Raw genomic sequence first — 23938 nt, 5'->3', positions numbered from 1 at the left:
CCGACTATTTGCAACCCCATGCCAGCATGGGAGCCTCCCTGTCCATCACTAACTCCCGGAGTTCACTCAGACTCAAGTCCATAGAGTCAGTGATGCCATCAAGCCATCTCATCCTCTGTTGTCCCTTTTTCCTCTTGCCTCCAATCCCTCCCAGCATCAGGGTCTTTTCCAATGAGTCAACTCTGCATGAGGTTGCCAAAGTACTGGAGTTTCAGCTTTAGCATCATTCTTTCCAAAGAATACCCAGGGCTGATCTCTTCAGAATGGACTGGTTGGATCTCCTTGCAGTCCAAGGGACTCTCAAGAGTCTTCTCCAACACCACAGTTCAAAAGCATCAATTCTTTGGCGCTCAGCCTTCTTCACAGTCCAACTCTCACATCCATACATGACCACTGGAAAAATCATAGCCTTGACTAGATGGACCTTTGTTGGCAAAGTAATGTCTCTGCTTTTCAATATGCTATCTAGGTTGGTCATGACTTTTCTTCCAAGGAGTAAGTGTCTTTTAATTTCATGGCTGCAGCTACCATCTGCAGTGATTTTGGAGCCCCCCAAAATAAAGTCTGACACTGTTTCCACTGTTTCCCCATCATTTCTCATGAAGTGATGGAACCAGATGCCATGATCTTCGTTTTCTGAATGTTGAGCTTTAAGGCAACTTTTTCACTCGCCACTTTCACTTTCATCAAGAGGCTTTTTAGTTCCTCTTCACTTTCTGCCATAACGGTGGCGTCATCTGTATATCTGAAGTTATTGATATTTCTCCCAGCAATCTTGATTCCAGCTTGTGTTGAATAGAGATAATTTAATCCAGTTTGAAGCCTAATCCAACACTGAGGATAAGATTTCAGTGAAGCTAATGCTTATTCTGTTTCCTGTGTCAGGAAACATGCTAACTGCTTTATAAGTATTAAGCCTCTTAATTCTTATGACAACCCCAGGGCTGATGCTAAAGCTGAAGCTCCAGTGCTTTGGCCACCTTATGCTAACAGCTGACTCATTGGAAAAGACCCTCATGCTGGGAAAGATTGAAGGCAAAAGAAGAGGCTGGCAGAGAATGAGATGGGTAGACAGTATTGCTAACTCAATGGACATGAGTTTGAGCAAATTCCAGGACACAGAGAAGGACAGGGAAGCATGGCATGCTGCAGTCATGGGGCTGAACAACAAAAGAAGTATAAAAAGTGGAATAATTCTGTTGTTAGGCTCTCAAATCATTATCTAGATCAGATTTATTCATGATAATGAAATGCCTACACAGCAGGGTAAGATGTCCATACCTCAAAGACATCTATTAATACATTTCTAAGAAAGAGTCAAAGAGTAATTTCTGATTTAATTTTGTTTGTTCTTTCTGCTGAGGGTGTAATTTTCCTCCACTAATTGAACACTATTTTTCCGTTCTTGTCATTCCTATAGCTTCTTTATCTTCTCCAACTCAGACAGCAGAAACCCAGCCTGCTACCCTGTATGAAACAAACATAACCAGCTCACCATGGCACTCTTGTTCAACAGGTAACTTCAGTTTCTTTCCTGAACACCTGGGAGAATTCAAATTTTGAAAAATATTAGCACATTGTTTGGAGCACATATTCTGAAATAAGACAAGCGTGAGTTGAATGCCAACAATGGCTATTCCACTCAGCTATGCAACTTGAACAAATGTCTTATTACCCTCTTTGAATCTGTTTTTATCCTTTGGCAAATGGAGGAAATATTACTTATTCTTACAAGCGTTATTTGAGATAAAGATCTGGGGACACAGTTACAAGGTATGTGATAGAGTGGCAACTATGACTGTTACTTAGAATGTCCAGAAATATGTACATTTGAGTGACATAGGCAGTTTGTATGATTTGGGATCATCCACATGCATATCCACATTTTTCTAAATAAAATGAATCAGCCTGGTCTTTAAACTTATTTCTAGGCATACTTCCCTGGACAGAGCCTTAAAACAATTAAATCCAAACAGGTCCAGACCAAACTGGTCGCGTGTTTATGCTTCCTCTACTACACAGAGCCAGGAGGCTCCCCTGCTGCCTTGTCAAGCTTTCATTTTACATGGACACTTTGAGTTGGGTTGAGAAAATGGACACCAGAACCAAAGAGGCACGGCCCACTAGGATTGTGCTATTCCACACCAAAAGTCTCCAGTTCTCCCTAGTTTGGTAAAGTCCATATTCTTTTGAGATGTAAGATTAGTCTGTTTTTCCTATAATGGAGAAAGATGATATTGAATTGTCATCTTTCCCAACTAATTCTGTTACCCATGGTGGTAAATTTGGAGAGTGTGAACCACATGTGAACCCCTTTGTAATGCAGAAGTGGCTTATTTGTCTACATGCCTGTGAAGCATCCAACAAGGTCAGACTTTGTAAGACATGTGCATATGATTCATCATGCTCAGGAGTTGCTATTCTGTAGCAAACACCCAGGATGGCCTACTTTGCCAATTATTCAAGGAAGCTCTTAATTGAAAATGGACTTGCAGTGGAATTCAGAGAGGGACCAATTTAATTGAAATCAGCTAATAGTGACATTTGGTTTTGAAAGTGGAATCACTGGTGTGAACTGTTTCTTGGCACAGAAACAAAGAGAAAGCAGATAAAAATACAGGTAAGAGCAGTTGGAGCAACTGCACCCCACACTTTTAGGCTAAGAGGAAGAACAAAGTAGAAAATGGGAAATCGTTCTCTAAAATATGTCACTAAAACCTGGTCAAGTAGACTTGCCAGCATGGAACAGACATTGGAGCAGCTGTGTCCCCATGACTTCTCTGACTGTTGCCGTCTTGGCAGCATCTCTGAGGCCCTTCAGCCAAATCCTCACCGTGCCCGAGTCACACTTCAGTGGGTTAAAGCCTCACAAAGCAAAGAATGTTAGTCCAGAAGGAATCTTGGTTTTTGCAGGGCCTGCACCTACCTTTCCAGATGCATGTGCCTGCAAATTGTTGTGCATTATCTCATTTAATTCTTTCAAGGCAGGTTTATTTCTTGCCATTGCCAGACTGAGGAGGACATTTAGTTCTACTTTGGAGACAAACAGCTTCCAATTCCCCTGCCCGCCAATGGCAGTTTCAAGCTGCACGCCCATGGGCGAGTTGTTTCATTCCTCACTACATGTTTGTAAGGAATGAAGGACATGATATTTGGAAAATCCGTTGCATGGTGTCCCTTGCCCATTGCTCCTATTGTTATATAGCAACATAATTGTGATACCTGATATTTGTTTAATATGGTGTTAAGCACCTTACATGCATCATCTAAAGTGATAACTTTATGAGACGGGTGCTGTCAACAGCTTGTAGTTCAAGGTTACCCCAGCTGGAAATGTAAATACATACATTTACATGCATATATATGTAATGTGTATGTAAAGGACATTGGTCGAGGTCACATTGGTAAGTGACATGTCAGCACTGAAGTCAAGTTTCATGTGACTCAAGTCCTTTTTATTTTTTTAAAAACATCACTCATTATATAGATTAAGGATTTAATGTTATAACATAAGTCATACACAGAGATTAGACTGTAGATACTGTCTTTGTCTCTTGAAGAAATTCTGTCAGAATGTTTAAATTGTAGATACAGTAATGTAAACTGTGAAAATTTAGGGGGATATGCTTAGTTCATTTTCACTACTCTCAGAAAATGATGGTTTTATAGCTCTGTCAGTAGTATGTGAATCTCTGAGATGCAGAATTTACATTGGATGGGAACATAGTGTGTGCGGTGGTTATGAGCTGAGGCTGTTGTCCTTTAGTAGAGCTGGAAACTTCAACCATTTCAGCACCTCATCTAAAATTTCAGATTAAGAAAATTGGTATAAGGATGTAAAGTGCTTATGTGTAATAGATATTCAGTAAAGAGAGAAGCCTGTATTTGACCTATAGTTGCTGAGAAGGGCCAACAGTATATGTTCTGTAGGACAAAAGAGATATTTCAAAACACTGTTAAAATTTGAGCATTCAAAACTTTAAGGCATAGTACCCTTTTATATTGGGAGTTTAGGTAGTATAAGATACACTGGGCTTGGGGGTGTTGTAACATATTTTCTAAAGCACATTTAGATCAGTGTGTAGGCACACATTTCACTCACATTTAGAATGTAAAACCAATGTAATGTTCATTTTGAACAGAGTGGTTCTGCTCTTTGGATGTGTAATGACCTCTGAGCACTCACTGGAAGTTTCTGAGCTGCCATGAAAATATTGATCATTTATCTGTAAGTGGTAATTTTTAACCTAGTTCTGAGAATGGGCCACTCTGACTTGTCTAAAGTTGTCAGCAAACTTTCTGCGAGCATGCATTTTTTTTCCCCCAATAGGGAGAAAAAAAAAAAGAGTTCATTGTCAAAGGGTCCATGACAAAATGGTTAAGAAGCACAACCTTACTACTTAAATTAATAAATGTTATTAACTTGGTATTATTCTTGGGATGCCTACAGCATTAGGTCATATGATTATTCAACTTTCCCTTTATTACCAGAAGGCAGTGTGAATATATGTACTTCCCTGGTGGCTCAGACGGTTAAGCGTCTGTCTACAATGTGGGAGACCCGGGTTTGATCCCTGGGTCGGGAAGATCCCCTGGAGAAGGAAATGGCAATCCACTCCAGTACTATTGCCTGGAAAATCCCATGGACAGAGGAGCCTGGTAGGCTACAGCCCATGGAGTCGCAAAGAGTTAGACACGACTGAGTGACTTTACCTTAAGAAAGTTCTATATCTTTTTGTAATTCTTATTAATTTTCTTTCTTTTTGAGCAGAGGGAAATGGCACTGTGACCCAGTCTCCAGATCCCCATTGGCGTAACAATCAAACTGTAAGCATCAAACTGATTCACTTATATGTCTCTTCTGGAATTAAGTTACATTTAAAGATTATTATTGTCAGATTAGTCCAAAGATTGATTCTTTCTAATTTAAAAAAATAAAGGAAGAAAGAATTTGACTCTTGAATAGGGATTCTTTAATTAATTTTAAAAGTCTATATAAATGCACTACCTTGTTAGAAATAGCTGAAAAGTTATATTTTACTTTAGACACACATATAACCCAGGACAGAATTCCTCCTGATCAGAAAATAAGAAAAAAAGAGTGAATTAATTCAGGTGCAGTGACTTAATATTATATACCAAGAAAGACTTAGATCATTGTTAGAGAAATAACATGACTTGAACTGATGCAGTGGAATGGGGGCAATCTCCACCAAAAATACTATGTCAATTAAAGTGTGATTCCTTAAACATAGGCCCCCTAATATCCTTTTCCAATCCAATTTTTCTTCTATAGAGAGATTTTGAGGCCACTGCTGAGTCTCTCTATATATAATCCTCCCCATATGATGACATATTAAGGCCCTAAGGTCTTCAAACTCTTTGATTCTGTAATTTGTTCTTGCACTTTTCCCACAATTAGCTTGGGAAAATCCAAGGGACTATAGTCTCATGATACTCATCAAAGCCTCATCTTTGTGTGTAAGTTAGAAGAATTTATCAGTGAGTTTTTACTTTTGGCTCCCTTGGGTGAAACAACTTTCCTTGCACTATGTGCAAATAACTCCTAGAAGCAAAAAACATGAACTGATTCAGGTATGAGAGTAATCTTGATTGCAAGTGGTGAGAAATTGCAGCATGGACATTGTAAGAGAAATTCAAGTTCAAGCAAAGTGGGGTTAATGTGACGTCAAATGGCCTTATGTTGCGTAACTTAGTGACAATGAGAACACTAACACATAGGAGTGATATGAAAGATTTTAATCACCCTGATGATATGGGTACTGATTGATCTGATGGATATGGGCTGAATTTGTTGTTCTTGTTAAATAGCAGAACTGCCACCATGTAAATGTCATGTCAGTCAGACTTATGCTAGTTTTAAAAAAAGAAACAAACGCTCTGAATGAGAAGATTGTTTTTGACCTCAGTTACCTGCAGGACAGGTATATTCAGTAGCAATTAATCTCTTCTATATAACGTGAGCAATATAGAAGCAAGTTCACAATAGCTGCTAGCACAATTGTGGGCTTTTTGTGTCTTGATCGTGAAGATATCAAGTGTTTCCCAAGTATCTTGAAACCAAGCAGCATGTATTTCCACCCAGTAGGTCAACTTTTTGAGCTGCATCTTAAGGAGAGAATGAACATATACATAAAGATGTATAAAACAAGATATACATTGCTGCTGTTCATAAACAAAAAATGTTATAAACAACCTAAATGTTCAATAATAAGAGATTAATAACTTATCAATTAAGCATGCTCATATTGCCACTAAAAATGCTGTCACTGCAGTGTACTTACTGCCATGAGAAGACAATGTCAATTGTTAAATGAAAAAACTAACTCTTCAGATAGCATTGGGACTTCCCTGACAGTCCAATAATTAAGACTTCATGCCTCCAATGAAGTAAGTAGAGGTTTGATGGCTGACTAGGGAACTAAGATCCACATGCCATGTAGCATTGCCAAAACTGAAAAAAAAATTATTATATATAGGTTGTAGATATAAAATAAAATGATGTATATATATATATATACTGTAGTATACATTGGATATGGTAACTGTGTCTGTTAAGAAAAGTGCTAGAAAGATAAAATTCTAGTAGAGTATATAATGAAAAATGGTAATAGTAACTATCTCTGGCTATTGAAATTATGGTTGATTTTTGTTTTCCTTTCTTTATCCTGAGCTGCACACTTTAAAATGAACTTCCAGTTTTTCTGTAACATAATTTTTTTAAAAAAGCTAGCAAAGACTGCTTCCTGTAACCCTGTGTTCCATCTAACTGCTTTCCCTCCCACAAGTAAGGTGATAACACAGCTTTTCCCTCCCAAGGCACTGACTGTTTTCCGTTTAGGCAAGGACACCTCAAAGGCTAGGTCACACCCCTCTGTATTCCTCAGAGTGTTTATCAGGAGGTACCTGAAGTACCTTTCCCAAGAACCCTATTTAATCTGCCTTTGACAGAAAAAGAGGTTTGGAGAGGCTAAATAACTTGCTAGGGTCACAGAGCAACTAAATAAAAGTTAACCTGCGATTCTGACTCCAGAGATTAAACTCTTACGCAGGAGGAGACTTGAGACTTAGTCTTTTTCTCTGATTTTCCACTTCCTTTCTGTTAAAATACTTATGTGGTGGGACATCTTTAGAATTAAGCTATGTAAAGAAGGCAAGCATGATGGCCTGGTATATTTTGGGTTTACTCTAGGAAGTGATGATCTCTCACACTAGGAATTTCCCAATTGCACAGCATTTTAATTGTTAAGCAGAGTCATGAATCGGAGCAGCTACTTTCATGCCTATTTATAAAGACATAGAATCTTGAATTCTAGTTCAAAAAAGTGTTTAAATTAATGGCCAGTTTCAGTAACAGAACACATTCAAATAGCACCACCATGGCAACATACATAGAAACCAAAATTGTTTTTTATTAGTATCATAAGAGGATTATTTATGAAAAGAGCTTATTTTTTATAATATGTATAAGTTATCATAATAAAGCACACTCATTTGAAGCATACAGCTTGAGTTTTAACAAATCTGTACCCTTCTCTAAATACCACCGTAAGTAAGATGTAAACATTTCCACCACCCCCAAATACATTTTGAATTTTGAGTTGTCTTAGAATTTCATCATAAGGCTTTAACTTTACATCATTTGTTCTTACCCTTCATGATCCTGAACTAGCCAGGGGTCAATAAACAATAATGTGTCTGGGTAAATTTTTTTCTGAAATGTTTTCTACCTATAACTCTAACAAGATTGTTTTATTTTTCTGTTTTGTGTTTGATCTGCTGATATTTCTGTAGGTTACGGCGCTGGCACAAGAAACATGGATGAGCACCAGCAAGGGAGTCTACATTGGAATCTCGGTTACTATTTTGGCACTGTTGGTCATGTTTGTGGCATTCTCTAGGAGAAGTAAGTCACCTCAGGACTGAAATATTCAGAAATATTCTTGAGCCCACAGGAATATTCTTGGGCCACATGTTTTCAGTTTCACATAACTTTCTTAGTTCTTACCTTGTTTTTTTTTTTTAATTTATCTTAAATTTATTGTTCCATAAACATGAGAATTTAAATATGGAGGAATAATCATTGGTTGTGTAAAGTATAGACTTGGAAGAAAAAGCCATTGTAATATACCAGATTTGTTCCCTCCCATTTTGTTCTTTTCCCATTCCCTCAATAACAAATTTTTATCCCTATCGGGAGTAAAGCTGTTGACGGCTTTATAACACCCACTTAATAGAAGAAGCACAAGAGACATTAGGAGGGTACATCATTTCAGAGCTAGGAGAGGAACAAAGGGTTTCACATGACAGTCATCCATGGCCTCCTGGTCTCCTTCCACCAGTTGTGTGTGTATGTGTGTGTAAAACCTGTCTCTATGGGAGAAGCACAATATTCAGGGCTTTTTTCAGTGAAATATAATGGCATTAAAATAAGCGAGGGCATGTAGGTCAATACACTAAACCTACGAATCACAAGATACTCTATACCAAGGGGCTTACTTGGCTCCTGGAGATTCAAGAGAAGTTACCTTGAGTTATCAGGTTAGGGTCCAGATTAATTTTTTTTTCTCCTTTTTAAAATATTCTTTCTTCGAAATTATTTTTTTTTAGATTCTGAGAGCTGTACTGATTTTGCTCATATTAAAGTAATAACCGTAATAATATACTGTTTAGGAAAAAAAAAACCTCTTTGGCTTGCATGTTTTATTTTCTCTTCATTTTCCCATCAATTTAGGATATTTTTGCCTGGGTAGCAAGGCGGAGCTACTACGGTATGTTTGAAATGGTTTGTGTTAATAATGCCTTTTGATGTTCTTACTCTAGTAAACATAAGGAAAATTTCTCTGTCTCTCTCCTCTTTTCCTTTCGAGTTCTCCATTTTATACTCTGGATCCTGAAAAACCTAGTATATAGAGTATCTCCGTTGCTGTTCAACCTTCCAGTGATGATTTTAGCATCTCTATGCTGCTGCTGCTGCTGCTGCTAAGTCACTTCAGTTGTGTCCGACTCTGTGCAACCCCATAGACGGCAGGCTCCTCCTTCCCTGGGATTCTCCAGGCAAGAATAATGGAGTAGGTTGCCATTTCCTTTTCCAAGTATCTCTGTATTTCTCTGGAATTGTGTCATAACTGCTACAAAAATAACACCTCAAATCTTATCTCTTAGAGCAAGAGAACTAAATTGCAGATATTGTTTCAGGGATCATTTGAATGGGTTGTTTAGTTTGTTATTTGATTTCTTTCAGTGCTTTGTTTATTGCATGTCTATTGAATCTCTATTATATTCCATAAAGATGAGCAGAACAGACAGAAAACATATAAATGAATAAGCAGGCCCTTATAGAACTTCCAGAGAAATACCATGGGGAATACTGGATCAGGGCAGTAGGCTATGTGAGTGAGCCCCAAAGAAGCAGAAGGCAGCTCTGCAAAAATCTGGAGAAAGACACCTCCCGGCTGAAGACCCGCAAGGGCAGGGCTAGGGACATGCCTCCAGCTCCCCACGGTTCCCACCATCCCCTGTTATTCCATACCCAGCCTGCTCTGTTCATTTACATTAGTTGTCTGGCCTCACAGGCATTTCAATTTACAGTTTTTGCAAATTTATGCCTTCACCCAATAAAAAATTAAATCTTCTTTGTATGCATCCCTGGGGTCACTTTCCCAAGCATCTGTAAAGGTAGGAAACCACTACCTACTTCCAACAAAATAAACTGCTTCATCTGGTCCAGCTTGGGCTTTAAGCCAAGTCTTTCTTTGATTCTGAATTCATCTCTCTTTAACTGCCATCCATTATTCTTAGTTCTCTTTCATTGGATGTTTGTACACAATCTTTCCTATATCTGAGTTAATCATAGCCAGTCCACAAAATACGCCTTGAATAATCTCCAGCATATTGCAAGTGTTCCATAGATGGTGGATTTTATTATTGAGACATGCCCTTCACAGTAATAAACCTGTGAGACAGGCAGTAGTAGTATTCTCAGTTTACTAATTAGAAAACAGGTTTAGAGATGTTAAGTGACATCCAAAGTCACACCACGTAGCAGGTCTCTTAGAGTCCAAAACTCAGGCCTTTAGGAATTTTTGATGTCAGCTTCCAAAAACAGAAAAAAATAAGTGCTCCCTACAGACAGAAAAGCATGAATGATCACATCCTTTTAGTTCATTTTTGTTCTTTCAATGTTTACTTTTTTAAAATTTCAGTTTTAATCACCCAATTAGAAAAGAAAATATTCAATGTAGAAGATGCTGTATAATACAGAAAAGCAAGCAAAACAAAACCAAAATGGTGTATTTCCTCATGATGTTATTTTGGAAGCAGCTATATCACATTGACTCATTTTGAGCTGCTGACAACTAACCTGTTTCCACGCAATGTGACTAATCTGTTTAAAGATCAGAGCTGAGTGAAGATTCAGTGCAATTCATATCATTTCTGGGCTGCTGCTGCTGCTAAGTCGCTTTAGTCGTGTCCAACTCTGTGCGACCCCATAGACGGCTGCCCACCAGCCTCCCTCGTCCCTGGGATTCTCCAGGCAAGAACACTGGAGTGAGTTGCCGTTTCCTTTTCCAATGCATGAAAGTGAAAAGGGAAAGTGAAGTCGCTCAGTCATGTCCAACCCTCAGAGACCCCATGGACTGCAGCCCACCAGACTCCCATCCATGGGATTTTCCAGGCAAGAGTACTGGAGTGGGGTGCCATTTAATTTCTGGGCAGGCTAAGGTAATAAAAATAGTGCCTACAGACAACTTCTAAAAAAGCATTGATATAAAAACTCGACAAATGACCTTTGTGTACACTTGATTTGTGAGCATTCATGTTATAAAACTCAGCTTACCCATAGCTTTCTAATTTTAACTGTTAAGGCAGGGTGTGATTTTTGACTCTGTTATCTAGAACACTCTTAGGTGAAGCAATACTATTTTACTACATCTGATATGCTCTGATATTTTTTATCAGTTCAGTTCAGTTGCTCAGTCCTGTCTGGCTCTTTGCAACACCATGAACCACAGCATGCCAGGCCGCCCTGTCCATCAACAACTCCTGGAGTCCACCCAAACCCATGTCGATTGAGTTGATGATGCCATCCAACCATAACATCCTCTGTTGTCCCCTTCTCCTCCTGCCCTCAATCTTTCCCAGCATCAGTGTCTTTTCCAGTGAGTCAGCTCTTCGCATCAGGTGGCCAAAGTATTGGAGTTTCAGCTTCAACATCAGTCCTTCCAATGTACACCCAGGACTGATCTCCTTTAGGATGGACTGTTTGGATCTCCTTGCAGTCCAAGGGACTCTCAAGAGTCTTCTCCAACACCACAGTTCAAAAGCATCAATTCTTTGGCACTCAGCTTTCTTCACAGTCCAACTCTCACATCCATACATGACTACTGGAAAAACCAGAGCCTTGACTAGACGGACCTTTGTTGACAAAGTAATGTCTCTGCTTTTGAATATGCCATCTAGGTTGGTCATAACTTTTCTTCCAGGAAGTAAGCATCTTTTTATTTCATGGCTGCTGTCACCATCTGCAGTGATTTTGGAGGCTCCAAAAACTTACACTGTTTCCACTGTTTCCACTGTTTCCCCATCTATCTATGTGCCATGAAGTGATGGGACCGGATGCCATGATCTTCGTTTTCTGAATGTTGAGCTTTAAGCCAACTTTTTCACTCTCCTCTTTCACTTTCATCAAGAGGCTCTTTAGTTCTTCTTCACTTTCTGCCATAAGGGTGGTGTCATCTGCATATCTGAGGTTATTGATATTTCTCCCGGCAATCTTGATTCCAGTTTGTGCTTCTCCAGCCCAGCATTTCTCATGATGAACTCTGTATATAAGTTAAATCAGCAGCGTGACAATATACAGCCTTGACGTACTCCTTTTCCTATTTGGAACCAGTCTGTTGTTCCATGTCCTGTTCTAACTGTTGCTTCCTGACCTGCATACAAATTTCTCAAGAGGCAGTGTCCAGTGGTCTGGTATTCCCATCTCCTTCAGAATTTTCCACAGTTTATTGTGATCCACACAGTCAAAGGCTTTGGCATAGTCAATAAAGCAGAAATAGATGTTTTTCTGGAACTATCTTGCTTTTTCCATGATCCATCAGATGTTGTCATATGATCTCTGGTTCCTCTGCCTTTTCTAAAACCAGCTTGAACATCTGGAAGTTCACAGTTCACGTGTTGCTGAAGCCTAGCTTGGAGAATTTTAAGCACTACTTTACTAATGTGTGAAATGAGTGCAATTGTGTGGTAGTTTGAGCATTCTTTGGCGTTGCCTTTCTCTGGGATTGGCATGAAAACTGACCTTTTCCAGTCATGTGGCCACTGCTGAGTTTTCCAAATTTGCTGGCATATTGAGTGCAGCACTTTCACAGCATCATCTTCCAGGATTTGAAATAGCTCAACTATAATTCCATCACCTCCACTAGCTTTGTTCGTAGTGATGTTTTCTAAGGCCCACTTGACTTCACATTCCAGGATGTCTGGCTCTAGATGAGTGATCACACCATCGTGATTATCCGGGTCATGAAGCTCTTTTTTGTACAGTTCTTCTGTCTATTCTTGCCACCTCTTCTTAATATCTTCTGCTTCTGTTAAGTCCCTACCATTTCTATCCTTTATGGAGCCCATCTTTGCCTGAAATGTTCCCTTGGTATCTCTGATTTTCTTGAAGAGATCTCTAGTCTTTCCCATTCTATTGTTTTCCCCTATTTCTTTGGATTGATTGCTGAGGGAGGCGTTCTTATCTCTCCTTGCTATTCTTTGGAACTCTGCATTCAACGGGGTATATCTTTCCTTTTCTCCTTTGCTTTTTGCTTTCCGTCTTTTCACAGCTATTTGTAAGGCCTCCTCAGACAGCCATTTTGAGTTTTTTTTTGTATACTTATATATATTTACCTTAAATACAGGATCATTTCAGATCAGTTCAGTTCAGTTGCTCCATCGTGTCCAACTCTTTGTGACTCCATGAATTGCAGCACTCCAGGCCTCCCTGTCCATCACCAACTCCCGGAGTTCACCCAGACTCATGTCCATTGAGTTGGTGATGCTATCCAGCCTTCTTATCCTGTCATCCCTTTCCCTCCTGCCCCCAATCCCTCCCAGCATCAGTCTTTTCGAGTGAACTCTTCTCATAAGAAGATTTTCAGCTTCAGCATCATTCCTTCCAAAGAACACCCAGGACTGATCTCCTTAGAATGGACTGGTTGGGTCTCCTTGCAGTCCAAGGGACTCTCAAGAGTCTACTCCAACACCACAGTTCAAAAGCATCAATTCTTTGGCGTTCAGCTTTCCTCACAGTCCAACTTTCACATACATACATGACCACTGGAAAAACCATAGCCTTGACTAGACAGACCTTTGTTGGCAAAGTAATGTCTCTGCTTTTGAATATGCTGTCTAGGTTGGTCATAACTTTCCTTCCAAGGAGTAAGCATCTTTTAATTTCATGGCTGCGATCACCATCTGCAGTGATTTTGGAGTCCCCAAAAATAAAGTCTGATACTGTTTCCACTGTTTTCCCATCTATTTGCCATGAAGTGATGGGACCAGATGCCATGATGTTAGTTTTCTGAATGTTGAGCTTTAAGCCAGCTTTTCCACTTTCCTCTTTCACAATACAGGATACATACCACTAAATAACATTCGCTAAAGGGTCACAGTCCTCGGGTAGAAAAAACACCAGCCAAACCATTTCCTGGCCATCTTTGAGACTGTGCATCCTGGTTTAGTACTTCAATTTGATGTGTGGTATTTGTTTTCTCAGATTATAAATTTTTGTGTTCTATTGCATGAGTGTCTTGAAAGAGACCAGTGTGAGTTTTTTGAAACTAAAAGGTGTGACTTTCTACCTCCTTATTAAAAATAATTTCCTGTAACTTCATATTCACAATTCTGGAAGTTTCTATTCATTTCATAGGATGTTTGAATGGGGCTCTGAGAAATGCAAATACTCAGGCTTGAATGAACATAAACAAATATGCTGCTCATATTTGAGAAGTGATCTTCTTTTCTCTTACTCATGTTATTCTACAGTGTGATTCCATTGAAAGATTCTCCCATTGGAGCTTTGAATAATGCAGCTCTGAAGCCTATGCAAGAAGAAGACAATGTCTACATTACTGAAGACTAAGTCCTGCATCCAGATTCTAAAGGGTTATGCCCTTGACTATAGAAGACAGTGACCAGATACCGTGTCAGAGTCCTTTCAATCAGCTGCGCAATTTTTCAGTCAGTTTCCCATGGCATTCCTATGAATCAGGGCCACTGGGTAGAGGGATGCTAGCTCAACTGCATAAAGTCAACCTCTGTCACAGAGTCCTAATTTTTTTATACTAAATTGGCTCAAACTTTCTGATCATTGCAGCTGCTGCTGCTGCTGCTGCTAAGTTGCTTCAGTCGTGTCCAACTCTGTGCGACCCCATGGTCTGCAGCCCACCAGGCTCCTTCGTCCATGGGAGTTTCCAGGAAAGAGTACTGGAATGGGGTGCCATTGCTGGATCATTGCAGAGGTCTCTTCAAAACATGAAACATACTTCTTAGATTTGTACATTTTCTTTAGACCTCATGAATCCTGTTTTCCATCAAGAATTCTCATTGGGAAGATAGGAAAAAACACTCTACCTCAGTTACCAAGGCTGTCAAGATTACCTGAATACAACTTAGAATCAGCACATCTAATCTGGGACTTAGAGGACTTAACATGCAAACATTTCATGATTGTCCTTTTTTTTTTTTTAATCAAGTGACTCCAAATGTGATATTGCTTAGGGTCCCCAAGGTTTCAAATCATGGTGTGTACAGGTTTTTATTTACCCAATTGAAAAATGGAGTTGAGTGTGATTTTTCCATTATAGACAAATTTGGTTTCTCAGGGTTCTGGAAATACAAGGCATTAAGTGCTTTCTTTGGGAGAAGGATGGTATTTTAGCAGTTAGAAGAAGCAATGGTATTGAGTAGACCATGAAGACACCAGGAGAAGAAAATCAATAGCCATATAATTTATGACATTTTTGCTACCTCAGTGCCACAGTTCTAGGTGCTTATATTGACAACTGGCAGGCTCTGATTTTTAGAATGAGGCAGGGCAGAAATAAATACAAGGGAAAAAGAGAAGGACGGAGTAGCAAAAGAGGCTTTCTGTTTTAGAAAATAGAGTTTGCAAATAGTATTGTTTGAGAGTGTTACCAGTTTCTACAAAATGCTAAATTGTCCTCAAACCGCTTTGATTTTTAAAGTTGTTTTGGAAGGATAAAAGGTCTTTTTCATATTGAATCAATACCTGTGTTATATTTCTTTTTCACAACTCAGTTAAATGTTGGTTTTCCCAGAAGAATTAGACAAAGACTAAATGTAAGTAAGGATCATTTTAATCATTTAGAAGCATTTCTACATGAACAGTTAAAAGACTGGAGATTAATTTCACTTTGAGTAAACCCTGAAATGACTCATGCTTGAGTAATCTGGGGGACATTCAGAGCTACTCACACCAAAGTGGTCCATGAGGGCTGGATGCTTGTTTTTGAAGGCAACGTTTTTGACACTTTTGTTAAATTCTTGGCAATTAAAATAGGACCTCTGAATAAAGGTTATAGGTCAAAGAAGGTTGCTAAACATTGTTTACTAGTTTTCACCAATGGGGCCAGATTAATCTGACTTAAAAAAATTATGGTCCGACTACAATGTTGTTTTTTTTTTTTCCAATCCAAGACAACATGCATAAACATGCAGATTTCAAATTAAAGCCCAGATTTGTAACTTGTCAGGAAAGCCCTGACAATGTTGGGCGGCATCCCTATGCTGTCAGGGCCCCACTAGATGGCACCACAGCCCTCAGCCCTTGCTTTGCCTGCAACCTCGTGTTTGTTACCTGCTTTGTGTCTTGTGGGCCTTTGCATTTATGATTTATGCTTTACTTTCCCTTTCCTTCTGGAAGTTTTGTGATGGAACATTACAGGTTCTGGGAATCTGCTTAACTTTTTTAAAAATTAATTTATTTTTTTAAATATAAATTTATTTTAATTGTTAATTGAGCATTTTCAAAATATTGGAAACCCCTGAGCACAATGACTACTGGCATACCCAGTAGCATTCTGTGAAACAAGACATGCAGCTTAGTAGAAAGCAGGTGGTACACAGAATTAGAGACTGTCCCTGAGCTCTAATTATAAGGAACATTGGATGACATTAGAGTGCTGCTGCTGCTGCTAAGTCGCTTCAGTTGTGTCCGACTCTGTGCAACCCCATAGACGGCAGCCCACCAGGCTCCCCCATCCCTGGGATTCTCCTGGCAAGAACACTGGAGTGGGTTTCCATTTCCTTCTCCAGTGCATGAAAGTGAAAAGTGAAAGTGAAGTTGCTCAGTTGTGTCTGACTCTTCGTGACCCCATGGACATCAGAGTAGGTCATTCTTTATGCTTAATTTTAAATATATTTTTAAATGAAGTATAGTTGGTTTACAATGTTGTCCAGATTTTTTTTACACTATTAGAAATATTTCCACACATACATTGGTGTAGTAGTAATTCCAGTGACATGGTTTTGGGAGAAAAATAAAAGTAAAAAAAAAAAGAAAAACACTACAGAAATTCAGATTGTGTCTGTGTGTAGTTTGTAGTGATAGGAGATCTATCATCAGGGGTCAGTATATAATTTCTGCGGTATTGCATTCAGAGGTCTCTTGCTATACGGTCCCTTATTATTTTTCTGAAAAAAATGTATCTGTTTTAGAAAAGTTGATAATGGGTAATTTGGCTATCATAGTGTAGTAAATTTTTTGATAACTGAGGGGAAGAATGGGCTTTTCAGGTGGTGTTAGTGGTAAAGAATCTTCCTGTCAATGCATGAGACTCAAGAGACAAAGTTTCCATCCCTGGGTTGGGAAGATCCCCTTGGAGGAGGAGATGGCAACCTGCGCCAGTACTCTTGCCTGGAAAATCCTATGGACAGAGGAGCCTGGCGGGCTACAGTCCATGGGGTTGCAAAGAGTTGAACACAACTCACTGACTGAGCACACACACACAAGGGGAAGAATGGGTTAGAAGGAAGGAAGGTAAGGTATTTAGTTAATATTAAATTTTTGTGTGTGTGTATATGTCAATAACATAGAATGTATTGACCTTCGTTTTTGTCTTTTGAGATCATCAAGATTACATTTTCTACAATCTGCTTATGACATTAGGATACTGGTATAATTAAAACCAGGGCTATCCTGGTGGCTCAGTAGTAAAAGAATCCATCTGCCAGTGGAAGAAACGTGTGTTCAGTCCCTGAGTTGGGAAGATCCTCTGGAGAAGGAAATGGCAAACCCACTTTAGCATTCTTGCCTGGGAAATCCCATGGACAGGAGCCTAGTGGGTTACAGTTCCTGGGGTCACAAAAGAGTCAGATACAGCTTAGTGAGTAAGCAACAACAACAACAACATAATTAAAACCATATATTTGGACTTAGAAATTTTGCATATTTTTAAAAGTTGGAGGAACCAATCTTTCACTGACGGCTATAAAGATAGTTTTGTGGGTACATGAAAGCATGAAGAACTCCCAATCATGAGTTTCATTTGTATGCACACTCATTAATTGAACACATTTTTGTTTTCATTTTCTAAAGTGACATATTTTCTTATCCTCATCATTTACTTGAGGTCAGTCATCCTCAACTTGCTGTGGGCTCTCAGGACAAGGATAAATGGGATCCGATTTGAGAGTCAAGGTGACTGGCACTCCTCTAGGTGCTGAGGTGAAGCAGAGAACAACCCTGAACTCCAGTTCCCGAGGAACTCTACTCAGTAGGAAGGAAAACCTGACACCATCAGTTCTGGTGCTCATGATGAGAAGCAAAAAACATAATACACTTATAGAGCTAAACTTCTGAAACAGGACATTTGGGTACAGATAATGCTTTGTAGGAGGGGACTGTACTATGCATTATAGGATTGTTTATCAACATACCTGGTCTCTATTCACTAGAGAGCACTTGTTTCCCCCCTACCCCACCCTCAAACCTAGGTAGTGACAACTGCAAAAGTCTGTAGACATTACCAATGTCTCCTTTAGAGGAAATATCACCCTTGGTTAGAAACTGCTGTGATAGAGGATGCCTGGAGGGCATGGGGATGTGGAGAATTGGTGTAGCTTTAGCTGGATTGGTGAGGAGCTGCCTCTGGGAAAGTGGGGAGTTTGAGTTGAAACCCAAGGAATGTGTAGATAGCAAACATATGAAAGAAACCCAGCAAGTGCAAAGGTACTGAATAGGAAGAGCTTGTATATTAACAGGGAGAAAGTAAAGTGTGTTCTAGTGTGTCTGGAGCAGAGTGACTGAGGAAGACTAACAAGAAATGAAGCTGGAGAATCATGTACCATTTCAGATGCTGATGCAAAGGGCTGTATGAAAGTATCTGTTGGAGGAGAATCCCATTCTTGGAATAGAAAGCACTTTTGCTATCAAGGGTTAAACCTGCAGGGTATATTTTAACATTTATTAACATGCTTTAGGTGATATTGTCCTAAGTTTAGAAGTAAAAATCCAGTTTGATTGGCATGACAGGAGAGGGTACATGGGGAAAGACAGGGTAGGGTCCTGGAAGTGTGGGGCTTTCCATAGGACTGTGTGAGGATGCCCAGGCCTAGGAAGGTGGGTCCTGGAATAAGAGGGCCAAAGTTTGACTCCAAAGTTTGAATCACATGGATCTGGAAGCAGCTGACCCAGTCTTCCCAAACTTACAGCTTTGAATCAGTAGAGTAGAGTAGGTGCTGCCTTCAGCTAGTTCATGATGGATTTTTAAAATGGTTGTGTGTTTTAATTGCATTTTTAGAAAACAATGCATTAAAACTATGATTTAATGGATATTATTTAGGATGAATACAATTTTAGTTAACCTAAAACAACTTGAGTGAATAATGGCAAAAGGACAATGTGAGTTTGGTGAAGGTTATGCCGATGCCTGAAGCCTAGGAGACATGAGTTAGATTGGGATCCCCAGCCTCTGGACCTTGCACTGGCACCAGTAGGAGTCCTGTTAGGAAACTGGCCACCCAGCAGGAGGTGATCGGCAACAACGTTCATTTGCTGTTCCTATTGCTCCCCATGAATTGTATTGCCACCTAAACCATTGCTTTCACTACTGCCTAAACCATCCCCTGCCCCTCCTCCACAGAAAAATTGTCTTCCAGGAAACTGGCCCCTGGTGCCAAAGGTTAGGGATTCTTGAGTTAGATCAACTGGGAACTCATCAGAATACAGATTCCTGGGGTCTGCTCCTGGAGATTCTGATTCAGTAATAAAGGTGGCATCTGGGAATTTATTTCTTATTTGCTTAAATTATAGAAGATAACTTTAAGGAATAATTTAACAGCAAAGAGTCTGAAAAAATAAGCTTTCTTTAGCAATGCAGCTCCAGAAGTTTAATTCTTCCTCTTCCTTTTCTCTTTTTAGCTAGAAATCCCTTAAAATACTTGGACCCTGTTGAAAAGACCTTTTATATTAGAGTGGGGGTAGAGCTAGTGACAGGGAAAGAGGCAGTTCAGTAACCATCCACAATGACAATGACAAAAATTGAGTCCACTTCTTCTGTCAGAGTCCATTCTCAAATTGTCTCTGTGCTGTCATATGCACTAAACTTACTCCTTTTGAATACTCAAAAAGAATAACTCTTCTCAAAGCCTCTTTGCTAGAAAAAGCGATAGAATAGGAAAATCGATCAGTTCAGTTCAGTTCAGTCTCTCAGTCGTGTCCGACTCTTTGCAACCCCATGGACTACAGCATGCCAGGCCTCCGTGTCCATCACCAACGCCGGGAGTTTACGCAAACTCATGTCCATTGAGTCGGTGATGCATCCAACCATCTCATCCTCTGTCATCCCCTTCTCCTCCTGCCTTCAATCTTTCCCAGAATCAAGGTCTTTTCAAATGAGTCAGCTCTTCGCATCAGGTCGCCAAAGTATTGGAGTTTCAGCTTCAGCATCAGTCCTTCCAGTGAATATTCAGGACTGATCTCCTTTAGGATGGACTGGTTGGATCTCCTTGCAGTCCAAGGGACTCTCAAGAATCTTGTCAAACACCACAGTTCAATGCATCAATTCTTTGGTATTCAGCTTTCTTTATAGTCCAACCCTCACATCCATACATGACCACTGGAAAAACCATAGCCTTGACTAGATGGACCTTTGTTGGCAAAGTAATGTCTCTGCTTTTGAATATGCTGTCTAGGTTGAACATAACTTTCCTTCCAAGGAGTAAGTCTCTTTTAATTTCATGGCTGCAGTCACCATCTGCAGTGATTTTGGAGCTCAGAGAAATAAAGTCAGTCACTGCATGGTTTCCCCATCTCTTTCCCATGAAGTGAAGGGACTGGATGCTATGATCTTAGTTTTCTGAATGTTGAGCTTTAAGCCAACTTTTTCACTCTCCTCTTTCACTTTTATCAAGAGGCTCTTTAGTTCCTCTTCACTTTCTGCCATAAGGGTGGTATCATCGCATATCTGAGGTTATTGATATTTCTCTTGGCAATCTTGATTCCAGCTTATGCCTCATCCAGCCCAGCGATTCTCATGATGTACTCTGCATATAAGTTAAATAAGCAGGGTGACAATATAGAGCCTTGACGTACTCCTTTCCCAATTTGGAACCAGTCTGTTGTTCCATGTCCAGTTCTAACTGTTTCTTCCTGACCCGCATACAGATTTCTCAACATTCATTATAAAGGAGTAGAAACTGAGGTTGGCAGAGATTAAGACAATTGCCAGAGTTGGAAATGCGACATTTCAAAATGAACGATCCTCTACGTATGAAACCTGAAATTTCTCCATAGCGCCATAGTGGTCCCAGATGCACCATATAGGATCAAAAACTTCTCCACCTGACTTGTAAGAGGAGCTAGTGATGGAAAACTCAAAGACAAAGAAGGTGGTCTTCTCCCCCGTCTCTCTTCCTTTGATTATAAAAATGTAACCTACTAAGTACCTGGAGCAGCACAACACTCACCTACCAGCTGTCAGTCTCACACATGTCCTATTCTAATAAATCTTCTTACCTATCCCTTTTCAACCTCCTGCTGAATTCTCTCTGTGCTGAGACATAAAAGTGACCTGGGCTCCTCGGAGCCCCCATAATACCACCTGGCTGTATTGATTCTGATACCATACGGTTGGAGGGCACACTAACCAGTCTGCTTTCTCTTTCCTTTAGTTCAATAGCATCATGTATCCTTGGGTAGCCATGCTGGGCCTCCTGCTCCTTCTGCCAGGTAAGTGAGCATGTGGGCTGTGATTTGGAAGCCTTGAGCTTGGGAGGGTGTAGGGGACGTGTGGATGTGATGGTAGAGAGTAGATGTTCTTGGGTTTTCTTGGCATAAGAAAATTTCCCTGGTTTTTCTAGTGGTTAAGACTCCGTGCTTCCAATATAGGGAGTGTGGGTTCAATCCCTCATTAAGGAATTAAGATCCCACATGTCTGCAGCATGGTCAAAATTGTTTATTAAAAAATAAGTAAATCAAAAGAAAAAAATTAATTAATACCATTTGGTGTAACAAGGGAAATTTGAGGGCTAGACATCCCATAACTTTCCAAAACAATCTCTAGAAGTGGGAATTAGGAAAAGTACATTTTAGAATTATACTTCTGTTACTTAAAGTTTTATAAATAGTATGTTTTACCTTTGTAGTCCAAAAATGATATTTGGTAAAATGAAATATTATCAGAATTACAGGGGAAAAAATAGACTCATACTCTATGTAATAATGAGCATTTTATTTGCAGAGCATTTCCCAGAGGCACAGCCCAGTTGTAAGTATGATTAGTTGTTGAATCCCAGATTTCTTTGAAGAACCACTCAGACTACATTTGGCAATGCAGTGTTTTATAAGCCACTACCACAGGAGAGAATTTTACTGTCTGTTTGTTTTTAAGAGGCAAAGTTTAGTATTTGACTAACTATTCTCTAATTTTTGGTTTCACCTGGGTAAGTGGATCGTGCCCATTCTGGGGCTGTCATCAACTCACGAGCAGGGATCCCTGCTTGAATTTCTTGGATTGATCCTAAATCCCATTATAAGCCTCAGTTTCTCCTGAAAGTATTATAGACTCATTCTTTTAGAACTGATTTCTAAAAGAGTTCCTTGCTTCTGCCTTAAAGTAAAGGATTGTTGTTTTCCTTTTGTCCTGTCCGACTCTCTTTGGAACCCATGAGCTTCCCTAGTAGCTCAGCTGGTAAAGAATCCACCTGCAATGCAGCAGACCCTGGTTCAAATCGTGGGTTGGGAAGATCCTTTGGAGACAGGATAGGCTACCCACTTCAGTACTCTTGGGCTTCCCTGGTGACTCAGATGGTAAAGAAACCTGCAATGCGGGAGACATGGGTTTGATCACTGGGTTGGGAAGATGCCCTGGAGGAAGGCATGGCAACCCACTCCAGTGTTCTTGCCTGGAGAATCCCCATGGACAGAGGAGTCTGGCAGGCAGCAGTCCATAGGGTCGCAAAGAGTCAGACACTACTGAGTGACTAAGCACAGTAGCCCTCCAGGCTTCTCTGTCCATGAGATTTCCCATGGACGAATACTGGAGTGGGTTGTCATTTCCTCCAGAGAATCTTCCCGACCCAGGGAACAAACTTACATCTCCTGCTTGGCAGGAGGATTCTTTACCAACTGAGTTATCAGGGAAGAGTCCAAGTAAAACATTAGCTCAGCTTTTTTTTGTTTGTTTTTTAGTAAGAGAGGGGTTGTGAGGTGACATTATTTGCAATAGCTATTCTTAAAATTGCAAATCAAAACTTTAAATTCAGTAGTTTATAAGCAGATTTCAACTGAGACAGTGATTGAATCCAGGGAAAAGGAAAAGCCATATATACGTATTACATATTTAATAAGCAGATACATGTCAAATACAGGATGAAATATACACACACTCATGCATTGCTGCAGTGTCATTTGTTTCAAATCTTTTGGAGAGAAATCTGGTCATATATACCAAGAGACAGCTTATTTGTGCTATTTATGCTGATAGTTTCTCAGTTGGAAATCTATCATATTAGAAAGTAATCCTGAATATAGCAAAACATTTATAAGAAGTTTCATCTATAAATATATATTAAGTAAATAGTAATGCCACCAAATAATATATTAGCATAGAAAAATGCTTATACTAAATTTTAAAAGTTCAAGATAATCAGATGATTTCAAACCACATAAGCTACATGAAGAACACAATGAAAATAAATTAAAGGTAAAATATTGAGACCTCATGCTCTGGTTTCGTTTTATGTATAGATGACGTAACATCTTACGAACAAGTGATTGGAGTGGTGGGTCAGTCTGTCACTCTACCCTGCACCTGAACCGGAGATGTCATGCCCATGTGTTGGGGCTGAGGGTCATGTAATTGGACTCTGTGTGGACATATCTGGACTGATGGATACAGAGTCGTCAATCGGAGAGACAGATGTTTTCATCTAAAGGGAAATATCGGGGAAAGGGATGTGTCTTTGACCATAGACGATGCTGTCCAATCTGACAGTGGCTGGTATTGCTGTCGTGCTGAGCAGAGAGGGTGGTACAACGACAGAAGAATCACCCTAGAGTTGCGTGTAATACCAGGTGAGTTTGTCTTCTTACTTCCTTTGATTACTTCCTACGAATTTCTAGAGGTAAGAGTTTTCTGCTTGATGTTAAATTTTTCTTTTTTTAACAGGGAAACAGGAGGTTCCTATAATTTTGTTTTCTAATAACTGTTCAATAGGATAACTTGTATTTGTGTAGAATGAAGCGTTAAGACGAACCGTGATTCAAAGCCAAAGTCAAGAGAATATTTCCAGTCAGCAAACTATCTTCTAAAGCAGTGTGCTTCAGGAGTGCTGGTTGGTTCATGAAAAAGCATTCACTGTTCCACACTGAAATATAGTGAATATTTTCATGGAACTGAATATA

The 23938-nt window shown here is 39.7% G+C and overlaps 1 protein-coding gene across 1 annotated transcript in view; it reads left to right on the top strand.

Moving 5' to 3' along the window:
- The window catches only part of LOC138086338 (homeobox protein 2-like), a 31052-nt gene that overhangs the window by 675 nt on the left and 6439 nt on the right, over positions 1 to 23938 (top strand). The gene's annotated exons all lie outside the window — the stretch shown is intronic.

Source organism: Capricornis sumatraensis, chromosome 9 (genome assembly GCF_032405125.1).
Source record: "Capricornis sumatraensis isolate serow.1 chromosome 9, serow.2, whole genome shotgun sequence".
NCBI classification, from domain to species: Eukaryota; Metazoa; Chordata; class Mammalia; order Artiodactyla; family Bovidae; genus Capricornis; species Capricornis sumatraensis.
This window is presented reverse-complemented; position numbering and strand designations above follow the sequence as displayed.